We start from the raw sequence: 12,645 nt of genomic DNA, 5'->3' as shown, positions 1-12,645 counted from the left end.
CCCCCCCCCCCCCAGGAGCAGCTGTGCAGCTGTTGGTTCCGCTGGTTTCCTGCTCCCTGTGCCCCGGAACAGGAAGTAACCTGTTCCAGGGCAGAGGAAGCAGGGAACCAGCGGAGCTGACAGCCGCACGGCTGCTCTCTGCACCCCTCCAGCACCGTGCGCCCAGGGCGGACAGCCCCCACTGCCCTGCCCTTGTTAAACCACTGCATTGCTGTCTGTTTTCCGCGGCCTATATATAAGCATTTTATATTTTTTTAAAGCTTGGATGCTTATATTTAGATGCAGGAAACAGACGCCAATGTGTTTTCACTTTGGCTATGCATTAAAAATTTTTTTTTTAGCATGGGCACTTAAAATTTAGACGCAGTAAACAGACACCAATGTGTGCTTTCACTTGGGTCTGCTGATTCTCACGACCAGTGCTTTAAGGGCTTGCACGGGCTTCCTCCAAAAGCAATCAAAACCGGCAGAATCTTGCAGAAAGGTTCATGAGAGAAGCATGAGAATAATGAAATCCTCTCTTCCGACACCCTAACGCCTGCTCCGACCTGGCGTTATTTTTTGCAGCGGTAAGGCAGTTTTGATTCTGAGCACCAGGGAAGAATACAAAATGACCTCATTTACATGAGCTTGACTACATTAGCATGCCACTTGCACTGTTCATCTGCGTGCTCTGGGCCTTTGAACATTCTGCACAAGTAAATGCGGTTGCTAGTATGGCGCTAATGGCCTCTCGTGCCCGCATTTACATTTGTTGGGCAGACGGGATGGACCGTACAGGTCTTTATCTGCCGTCATTTACTATGTTACGATCCTGCTTATTTTCGAAGGAGAAGGGCGGCCATCTTCCGACACGAATCGGGAGATGGCCGGCCTTCTCCTAAGGCCGGCCAAATCAGTATAATCGAAAGCCGATTTTGGCCGGCTTCAACTGCTTTCCGTCACAGGGCCGGCCAAAGTTTAAGGGGGCGTGTCGGGAGCGTAGTGAAGGTAGGAATGGGCGTGGTTAACACATGGCCACCCTCGGCCGATAATGGAAAACAGAAGGATCGGCCCTAATGAGCATTTGGCCGACTTTACTTGGTCCATTTATTTTCAGGACCAAGCCTCAAAAAGGTGTCCGAACTGACCAGATGACCACCGGAGGGAATCGGGGATGACCTCCCATTACTCCCCCAGTGGTCACCAACCCCCTCCCACCCAAAAAAAATTAAAAATTTTTTTTTGCCAGCCTCAAATGTCATACCCAGCTCCATCACAGCACTATGCAGGTCCCTGGAGCAGTTTTTAGTGGGTACTGCAGTGCACTTCAGGCAGGCGGACCCAGGCCCATCCCTCCCTACCTGTTACACTTGTGGTGGTAAATGGGAGCCCTTCAAAATCCACCCGAAACCAACTGTACCCACATCTAGGTGCCCCCCTGTTACCCTTTAAGGGCTATGGTAGTGGTGTACAGTTGTGGGGAGTGGGTTTTGGGGGGCTCAGTACCCAAGGTAAGGGAGCTATGCACCTTGGAGCAATTTGTGAAGTCCACTGCAGTGCTCCCTAGGGTGCCCAGTTGGTGTCCTGGCATGTGAGGGGGACCAGTGCACTACAAATGCTGGCTCCTCCCATGACCAAATGGCTTGGATTTCGCCGGTTTTGAGATGGCCGGGCTCGGTTTCCATTATCAGCGAAAACCGAGGCCGGCCATCTCTAAGTCTGGCGATCTCAACATTTAGGTCGACCATCTCTAAGGTTGACCTAAATGTTGAGATTTGGCCGTCCCCAACCGTATTATTGAAACGAAAGATGGCCGCCCATCTTGTTTGATAATACGGTTGGCTCCGCCCCTTCCCAGGGCCGTCCCCGGAGATGGCCGCCCCTGCTCTATTATGCCCCTCTATGTTACTGTGTTGATATTGATATGGTGATAGTGAAGTGCTTATAATAAGAAGAAAAAAACTGGAAGAATCCCTGACGCAGCCTTGATGGCGAAACGTAGCGCTATGTCGGAATAATGTCTGTGTGAGGAAGCAGCTACCGCATTTATGAACAACTGAGATGAAAGAAGAACAGACTGAAGAAATCTGAAGGTAATGGATCTGAATAGCTGATTTATTTAAAGTTGAAGCTGATTATAAGAAGGAAACCAAGATAGATTGTAATATTTTATACATATATCTAGAAAGAAGATAAAACTAGAAAAATCGGACTGATGAGAAAAAGTGGTGAGGCAGCCTATGTATATTATAAACACATACACTTGGATTACTAAAGGGAAGCCCACCTTCTGATGGTCTTTATAAAAATTTTTATATAAGGTACTCTTTATTTGGGAGAAGGTACTTGATTGAGTTGAGATCTTTTGAAGGTCATGGAGACCACTATTTGCCAGAGAATGTGGTAAAGGCAGAGTTTAAAAAAGGTTTGGATGTCTTCCTAAAGGAAAAGTCTAATGCATTTTTTTGAGGGGGTAAGCAAACATGTGGACAATGGGGAGCTGGTTGATATTGTATATCTGGATTTTCAGAAGGCGTTTGACAAAGTGCCGCACGAAAGACTCCTGAAGAAATTGCAGAGTCATGGAATCGGAGGTAGGGTATTATTATGGATTAAGAACTGGTTGAAAGATAGGAAGCAGAGAGTAGGATTGCGTGGCCAGTATTCTCAGTGGAGGAGGGTAGTTAGTGGGGTCCCGCAGGGGTCTGTGCTGGGTCCGTTGCTTTTTAATGTATTTATAAATGACCTAGAGATGGGAATAACTAGTGAGGTAATTAAATTCGCCGATGACACAAAATTATTCAGGGTCGTCAAGTCGCAGGAGGAATGTGAACGATTACAGGAGGACCTTGCGAGACTGGGAGAATGGGCGTGCAAGTGGCAGATGAAGTTCAATGTTGACAAGTGCAAAGTGATGCATGTGGGTAAGAGGAACCCGAATTATAGCTACGTCTTGCAAGGTTCCGCGTTAGGAGTTACGGATCAAGAAAGGGATCTGGGTGTCGTCGTCGATGATACGCTGAAACCTTCTGCTCAGTGTGCTGCTGCGGCTAGGAAAGCAAATAGAATGTTGGGTGTTATTAGGAAGGGTATGGAGTCCAGGTGTGCGGATGTTATAATGCCGTTGTATCGCTCCATGGTGCGACCGCACCTGGAGTATTGTGTTCAGTACTGGTCTCCGTATCTCAAAAAAGATATAGTAGAATTGGAAAAGGTAAAGCGAAGGGCGACGAAAATGATAGTGGGGATGGGACGACTTTCCTATGAAGAGAGGCTGAGAAGGCTAGGGCTTTTCAGCTTGGAGAAGAGACGGCTGAGGGGAGATATGATAGAAGTGTATAAAATAATGAGTGGAATGGATCGGGTGGATGTGAAGCGACTGTTCACGCTATCCAAAAATACTAGGACTAGAGGGCATGAGTTGAAGCTACAGTGTGGTAAATTTAAAACGAATCGGAGAAAATTTTTCTTCACCCAACGTGTAATTAGACTCTGGAATTCGTTGCCGGAGAACGTGGTACGGGCGGTTAGCTTGACGGAGTTTAAAAAGGGGTTAGATAGATTCCTAAAGGACAAGTCCATAGACCGCTATTAAATGGACTTGGAAAAATTCCGCATTTTTAGGTATAACTTGTCTGGAATGTTTTTACGTTTGGGGAGCGTGCCAGGTGCCCTTGACCTGGATTGGCCACTGTCGGTGACAGGATGCTGGGCTAGATGGACCTTTGGTCTTTCCCAGTATGGCACTACTTATGTACTTATGTACTTATGAATATTATTAAATTGGACTTGGGGAAAATCCACTATTTCTGGGATAAGCAGCATAAAATGTTTGTACTTTTTGGGATTTTGCCAGATATTTGTGACCTGGATTGGCCACTGTTGGAAATAGGATGCTAGCCTTGATGGACCTTTGGTCTGTCCCAGTATGGCAACACTTATGCACTTGGGATTCTGAATGGAATCTTGCTACTCTTTGGGGTTCTACATGGAATGTTGCTACTATTCGGGTTTCTGCCAGGTACTTTTGACCTGGATTGGCCACTGTTGGAAACAGGATGCTGGGCTAGATGGACATTGGTCTGACCCACTGTGGCAGTACTTATGCTTCTCTGCTGCTTACTTTGATTTGTTGACATCCTCTGTCACTGTTGGGACTTCAGAACTCCTCTGTCTATCCTGAATTCCTCACCAGAGCAGAGGTAGATGCGGGCACTAGAGGCCATTATCACCAGACTAGCGCCCGCATTTACCTGTGCTTTATGATCAGCCGCCCAGAGCGCAGGAATGAAAGAGAGCACAGCAGATCAACACAAGTAGCATGCTAATCCATGCTGATGTGTGCTGGTGCACTCTTTCGTTCTGACGCCCCCATGACTAAAGGTAGAGTGTGCATTAGGGTAGGAGGAGAAGTAGGAAAGCAGCCGGGCAGCAGGATGCAGCTCTCCGCCCGGGCTGTGTCAGCCAGGGGTCCAGTGGACCTTCAACACCCCAATCGGTAAGGCTCTGGCAACCGCAACCCCCCCCCCAGCCCCCACACTCCCGGACACCAACACCCCTCCTCCAACAGGGCTCTCTTCTGTTGGAGGGGACCTGTTGGGGAGGGGGGGCTGGAGGTCCACTGGACCTCCAGCCCCCTGTGTTCGTGTTTGGGGGGTGTGGGGGCTTGGGGGGGGGTCACGGTCACCGGGTCCTTACTGATTGGGGTGTGAAGGGGTAACCCCTTTGAATGTTTGACAGGTCTGGGCTTTTGACAGCATAGACCTGTCAAACAAGTTCGGGAGGCTCAGGCACAATCCTCCCACACTTACCCCTATGATCAGAGCTAATAACGTGCTTTCATTTGCACGCTATTAGCTCTGATCATAGGGGAGGTATAGCCACGCACTAGAGTGCTATTTGGAACAGCGCATAGCTATTGATAATCTGGCTGCCGCTGTTCAGACCTATAATCTGTACACCACACCATCTTTTCTTCATCAGTGCTTCTCAACCCAGTCCTCAGAGCATACCCAGCCAGCCAGGTTTTCAGGATATCCACCATGCATATGCATCAGATAGATCACTACCTCCTCGGTATGCAAATCTCTCTCATGCGCATGCATTGTGGAATCCCCAAACCCTCACTGGCTGGGTGTGCCCCAAGGAGAACTGCTCTACAGGCAGTGGTGTGCTGGAGCAGGCTCTCATAGGCTCGCAAGAGCCAGTTGTTAAGTTTTTAAGAATTTTGGGAGCCGGTTGTTAAAGTAGGGCCCTCCATGGCTACTTTAACAACTGGCTCCCAAAATGTGGACTTCTTGCTGAATTCTCTTTTACTTTGCTGGTGGGGATGCTGAGCCCTGCCAGTCAAGTAAATAGACTACTGCTGCTCCCCGCTCCTTGTTTCCAGCTCTGGGCAGCAGGCTGGGACTTCTCGAGCATGTGAGAGAAGTTCCAGCATGCTGCTCAGAGCAAGACATTGGGAGTGGTGGCAGTCCATTTATTGGCTGCCAGCAAAGGTATGCCTAGCGTGCCCGCACGAAGGGAGGGAGGAGAGAGAGAGGCAAGTGTTGTTCCCCCACCCCACCCCACCCCCTGCCACCCCTAGCCCTTCCAATTTTGGGAGCCGGTTGTTAAAGTAGGGCCCTCCATGGCTACTTTAACAACTGGCTCCCAAAATGTGGACTTCTTGCTGAATTCTCTTTTACTTTGCTGGTGGGGATGCTGAGCCCTGCCAGTCAAGTAAATAGACTACTGCTGCTCCCCGCTCCTTGTTTCCAGCTCTGGGCAGCAGGCTGGGACTTCTCGAGCATGTGAGAGAAGTTCCAGCATGCTGCTCAGAGCAAGACATTGGGAGTGGTGGCAGTCCATTTATTGGCTGCCAGCAAAGGTATGCCTAGCGTGCCCGCACGAAGGGAGGGAGGAGAGAGAGAGGCAAGTGTTGTTCCCCCACCCCACCCCACCCCACCCCCTGCCACCCCTAGCCCTTCCAACTGCAGAGCTGGCTATCTCCGGAGAAAGAGCCTGTTGTTAAAAATTTACCAGCACACCCCTGTCTACAGGTATAGTGTCTTCCCATGCAGAGCAGTCCGATGTTCTCTACAGCTGTCTATTCTTTGCTATCTCTTTATGTCAATAGCTCTTCAGTCGTATATTCACATGGTGTACAATTTTTATAGCATTTTACGTTTTGCAGTTCAAACAATTGGCACAAAACAAGAGTGATTTTAGAAAGCGTATTCAGTGCAACAGCATTGCCACTGGGAGAGCACTAGAAAACGTGCTGGTTAATAGCACTCTGGAACAAATATACTGGTTGCAGGTATCCATTGTAAAACCTGACTGCAAAATGCGTGCTTGTAATTGTGACTGGCCACAGGCGAACAGCACTGAATGTGAGGACTGCAGGCATGTACTGAGGCACCAGTTGTCAACTTAAATCTCTGGGGTACACCAAGCCAGTTTGGTTTACATGGTATCCATAATGAAAGGCATAAGACAGGAGTTCTTAACCCAGTGCTCGGGACACACCAAGCCTGTCAGACTTTTAAGGTCCCTCAATGAATATGCATGAGAAGATAAATTTGCGTGCACTACCTCCATTGTATGCCTGTCTTTCTCTTGCCTATTCATAGTGGGCATCCTGAAAACCCGACTGGCTTGATGTGTCCCGAGGACTGGGGTGAAAACCCCTGGCATAAGAAACACTGACGGCAGTATGGATATAAATCTCTCTCATTTATATTCACTGAGGTAATAAATAGAAATAAAACAAAACATAGAAAAAAAGGTTTTCTATGTTATAATGCCATTGTATCGCTCCATGGTGCGACCGCACCTTGAGTACTGTGTTCAATTCTGGTCGCCACATCTCAAGAAAGATATAGTAGAATTGGAAAAGGTGCAGCGAAGGGCGACTAAAATGATAGCGGGGGTGGGACGACTTCCTTATGAAGAAAGACTAAGGAGGCTAGGGCTTTTCAGCTTGGAGAAGAGACGGCTGAGGGGAGACATGATAGAGGTATATAAAATAATGAGTGGAGTGGAACAGGTGGATGTGAAGCGTCTGTTCACGCTTTCCAAAAATACTAGGAGTGGCCTAGTGGTTAGGGTGGTGGACTTTGGTCCTGAGGAACTGAGTTTGATTCCCGGCACAGGCAGCTCCTTGTGACTCTGGGCAAGTCACTTAACCCTCCATTGCCTGCCGCATTGAGCCTGCCATGAGTGGGAAAGCGTGGGGTACAAATGTAACAAAAATAAAATAAACTACAGTGCAGTAAATTTAAAACAAATCGGAGAAAATGTTTCTTCACCCAACGCTTAATTAAACTCAATTTGTTGCCGGAGAACGTGGTGAAGGCGGTTAGCTTGGCAGAGTTTAAAAAAGGGGTTAGATGGTTTCCTAAAGGACAAGTCCATAAACCACTACTAAATGGACTTGGGAAAAATCCACAATTCCAGGCATAACATGTGTAGAATGTTTGTACGTTTGGGAAGCTCGCCAGGTGCCCTTGGCCTGGATTGGCCGCTGTCATGGACAGGCTGCTGGGCTCGATGGACCTTTGGTCTTTTCCCAGTGTGGCATTACTTATGTACTTAAGGTGATACCTTTTTTATTGGACTAACTTAATATATTTTTTATTAGCTTTCGACGGTAAATCTCTCTCATGAATATTCATTGTGGATATCCTGAAAACCCGACTGGATGGGGTGCCTCCAGGACCAGGTTTGGGAACCACTGCGATAGTTCCTCACCTCTGCGAGGCCACGCTGGCAGTCCAGTGGTTGTGAGTGAGAGCAGCTCAGTGCAGTGTTCATGGATATGATCATTACAGTCAAACGAAATTTAAATGCAATGGCCAAACACAACAACCTTATCTACTGAGATAACTTTGAGTAACTGCTCCTATGGCCATGGCGGGGAGCATCGCTAATTGTCATGTCTGCGGGCGAGTGCTCTTTGCGGCTGCAGAAATATGCTGGAGTGGTGTTCAAATACATTGAGTGTAGGGGAGGTCCATGACCTTCAGAGGTCACAGTACATATTCTGACAGGAGCCAACTCTAAATGAGCATCAGTCAATGCAATGGCTATAAAACAGCAAGCATGTGTGTGAGCATGTGGATTTCTTCGATTTCATCACACCTCCTGCAGTAACACAGAAGTCTTGCACGATCATTTTTTTTGCAGTTTATGCAACATTATCTTTCCTCCCCCCTTTGGTGTGAATTTGCTGTATTTAATTTGTTATTTATTTGTATGTCTGTTTTTACAGAAAAATACCAGATGGCAAAGTGTGTTTCTCTGAGTAACTAGCCAGAGGAACTAAGCATAAGTCCCGCATGCACACGGGGTAAAGCTTTAGTCAGATCTCAGAGTTTAATATCAAGAGGTAGATTGACAATCTTCAAAGTGGATTTTTAGTTTCCAGGAAGTATGGGTGAAGTTCTACAACACATGCATTTTTTTTGGCACATTTAAAAACAAAAAAAAAGTACTTGGGGGAGAGAAGAATGGGGACGTTTCAGGGATGTGGTTGGAAAATAAGCATGGACATTTGAGTACAAATAAATGTATATTCATGTTACTACCATGTCCACTTTACTCCAGAGATTTCCAGTCTAGTTCTCATGATACACCCAGCCAGCCAGGTATTCAGGGTACCCACACTGACTATGCGTGAGATACATTTGCATGCATAGAAATCTCATTCATGCAGTGGCGTACCCAGGGGGGGGGGGGGCAGTGGGGGCGGTCCGCCCAGGGTGCACGCCGCTGGGGGGGGGAGGTGCCACGCGCCTGTTGGCTCCGAGTCCGCTCGTTCCCTCCCTGCTGCTCCCTCTGCGCGGAACAGGTTACTTCCTGTTCCGGGGCAGAGGGAGCAGCAGCCAGGGAACAAGCGGACTCGGAGCCAACAGGCGTGCGGCACCCCCCCCCCCCCAGCAGGTAAAAATGCACCTGGGGGGGGGGGGGACGCATCGGCGATCTGCCCCGGGTGTCAGCCAGCCTAGGAACGCCACTGCATTCATGCATAGTCAATGTGGGTGTCCTGAAAACCTGACTGGCTCGTGCTCCCCCAGGACAGGTTTGAGATCCACTGCTCCTGCATGACACACATTTATAGCAGTGTTTTCCAAGTCTGGTCCTGGAGTACCCCCTTGCCAGTCAGGTTTTCAGGATATCTACAATGAATATGCATAAAAGAGATTTGCATATAATGGAGGCAGCGTATGCAAATTAAGTTTATGCATTTTAATTGTGGATATCCTGAAAACCTGACTGGTAAGGGGGTACTCCAGGACTGGACTTGGGAAGTACTGATTTACAGTACCTCCAAGCACAGGGGTTCTCAACCCAATCTTCTGGACACACCCAATCAGGTTTTCAAGGTACCCACTATGAATATGCATGAGATAGATTTGCATACAATGGAGGCAGTGCATGCAAATTTCTCTCATGCATATTCATTGTGGATATCCTGAAAACCAGCCTGGCTTGGTGTGTCCCAATGATTGGATTGAGGTTCTCTGTCTTGATAGAAGTTATTGAACCATTGAATTCACAGGGAAAAGTAGGTGGAATATGGTAAGTTGCAGTACCATGAATTTATCATAAAAATAGATTCCCACACTCAGGACACGACAAGGAAATCTTTTTATTTTTAGGCCCTCAGTGGACCTCACCAAAAAATAAATAAATAATTCAGATGTGAACTTCAAAGTTTGCTTCCCATTTGAAAAAAGAACAATTTTGTTCCTCTTCTGTGCCAACCGCCCTTTGGCATCTGCTGCCCCTACTTCCTACCTCAGCACCCTGGGGTCTTTCACCTGCCCTCTCCCTTTTAATCCTGGGTCTTACTTCAGAGGCTTAGGCACAAACAGTGAAAAGGATGCTGGGACAGGCATGTCTTTACAGTGGATCTTTCAGGAGAGGGCAATAGAACAGGAGGCTTGGTCTTAGAATGTAGGCTTCGTGCAATGGAATCTTCAAATAAGTCAAAGATGAAGTTGATTGGCTGGTTGGTTTAGTCTGTTTACAGAGTAGATGCCCACAACCACAACTCACTTCAGCAATGTTCTGAAAATACCCTGTAACGTTCATAGCGTAGCTGGCCCAGAATCCCTCTGATCGCTTGTTGACTGATAGGATAGGGAATGGAGAGAGAGCAAACTTTCCCCTTCCTGGAAGAAAGGCAGTGGTGTAAACATTCTGGGGGAGAGCTAAGCCAACTGAGTTCCTGAGGAGAGAGAAGGAGAGCTTTGCTGAGGTTGGGTGGTACCCGGGTATAGGGAAAGAAAGGCTTGAGGGTGGCTTGATGTACAAAGGGTGTGCTTGTGCAAAGAAAGAAGCTTTGATGTGACTTAAAACCATTGCTCTTCTCTCCAGGAGAAATTTCACAGTCCAAGTTACCCAGTTCCAGGCTGGAGATCATAGGACAGTCCTGGATTTCTGACCATCTCCTCATGGTGCATTATGGGACTTGCAGCACTGATTTCAATAGGCAGGATCAGGCACTACAAACCTCGTAGTGCTTTAGGATATAAGTTCAAATCCAGGCCTGGCCCAAAAATCTCCAGCCTGAAACTGGGGGAATTGGCATTTCTGCACTAAATTTCTATGTGAGTTAGGTTGCCAACTGGATCCAGATTCACCTGATTCACCTGACAGGGTTGATCCAGTCTTGGGTTTATCCCATTGCATTGCATGTAGGGCAGTGGCATAGCGAGAAGGCAATTTTTGGGTGGGCCAACAGGTTGGATGGATGAGCACTAGAGAAACACCTGCCACCTGATATGCCCTGCCCACGCCCCTACTCCTACCGCACACCTACCCCACTCCCAATAACTTCAATGGGAGTAGCAGTGCTGGCCTCAGTGGCTGCAGGCCACATGGAGAGCTAGGGGAAATGTAAGAGGGTGCACTCTTCATCCTCCACTAAGCCACAGTCCGCCAACACACATACGTTTCCCCGAAATATGCCCTAAATATTACAGTGGGACCCTAAAATATCAATACATCTATGAAGAAAACTGAACAAGCCAAAGTACTATAGAATACTACATAGAAAATTGATGCTAACAGAATACTTTGGTCACACACACAGAACACAAATGCCAAATACAGAATAAGTGACCACAAACCATAAACAAATTAAATCAAAATCCCAAGAGGCCAGACCTTGCATTTAGCACAGCACAGAGAAATACAAAGAGATGCATTTTCTCCTATACTGTGCAAAATATGATAGCACATGCAAGAGACAGTGTTAGGGGAGGTACAACTAGGGCAACTGCGTTTAGCCCCCTAGCCAGAGAGAACCCGAGGCCAGCTGGAAGCTGAAGAAGGTGCAGCCTGTTAGTAAGCTTTGGGGTCCCCTCATAAATATCTGCCAGCCATATTCTAACACCAGCTCTGGCAGGATGTACATTTCAAATCAGACATATTCTAGTCACAAAATAGAAAAATAAAATTCTTTTTTCTACCTTTTGTCGTCTGCTCATTTTATTTTTCCAAGTCATGTTGGTCCCAGGCTCTGGTTTCTACATCCTTCTGTCTTCTCTTAACTCACTCACCAAGGACTCATGTCCATTTGATATTTCTACTCTCTCTCCATGTCCACTATCCATCTTCTTCCATCTCTATCTTCCTCCATGTTTAGTATCTCCCTTTCTCTGTGTCCCTATATTTCTCTGTCCAGCTTCTCCCCTCTCTTTGTCCCCAGTGCCATTATATCTCTACCCTCTCTGACCCTACCCCATCCAGCTTCTCTCCCTCTCACTCCCTCCCCTTTCCAGCATCTGGGTTGGTTGCTTGATTCCCTGCCTGCCCCCCCCCCCCGCCCTCCCTTCCTCCCTCACGCTGTAGGTTTAATATTTGTTCCCTTTTCCTTCAACTCCTTGGTCTGGTATCTCTGTTACCCTTCCCTCCCTCCTTGTGCTGTACCAGCAGTTCTCACCCTTCCCTCCAGTTCTGCTCCCCCTCTTCCTCCCACATCCAGCAGCTCTCTCCCTTCCATCTAGAGCCCCTTCTACTCTTCCTCCCACATCCAGCAGCTATTTCTCTCCAGCCCCCTCCTCCTCCTCCCACATCCAGCAGCTCTCTCCCTTCCACCCAGATCCCCTCCTCCTCTTCCTCCAGTAGCTCTCTGCCTTCCATCCAGTCCCCTCCTCCGCTTCCTCCAGCAGCTCTCTCCCTTCCCTCCAGTCTCTTCTTCCTCTTCCTCCCTTGTCCAGCAGCTCTCCAGCCCCTTCCTCCTCTCCCTCCCATGTCTAGCAGCTCTCTCCCTTCCATCCAGTCCCCTCCTCCCTCCCATGTCCAGCAGCTCTCTCCCTTCCATCCAGTCCCCTCCTCCCTCCCATGTCCAGCAGCTCTCTCCCTTCCATCCAGTCCCCTTCTCCTCTTCCTCCCTTGTCCAGCATCTCTCCAGCCCCTTCCTCCTCTCCCTCCCATGTCCAGTAGCTCTGTCCATTCCCTCCAGTCCCTCCTTCCTCTTCCTCCCTTGTCCAGCAGTTCTCCAGCCCCTTCTTCCTCTCCCTCCTATGTCCAGCAGCTCTCAGTCACTTTCCCTCCAGGCCCGCCCATCCAACATCCTTCGCTCGCTGTCGCTGCCTTTTCTCCTGCGGCTCTGGGTACGGCCATCCAGGAGGCAGCGTTCAGCGTTGCCTGAGTGCTCTGATATAATTC

The sequence above is a fragment of the Microcaecilia unicolor genome, chromosome 8, assembly GCF_901765095.1.
Source record: "Microcaecilia unicolor chromosome 8, aMicUni1.1, whole genome shotgun sequence".
Taxonomy (NCBI): Eukaryota; Metazoa; Chordata; class Amphibia; order Gymnophiona; family Siphonopidae; genus Microcaecilia; species Microcaecilia unicolor.
The sequence above is the reverse complement of the archived record's forward strand: the minus strand, read 5'-3'. Positions refer to the sequence as shown.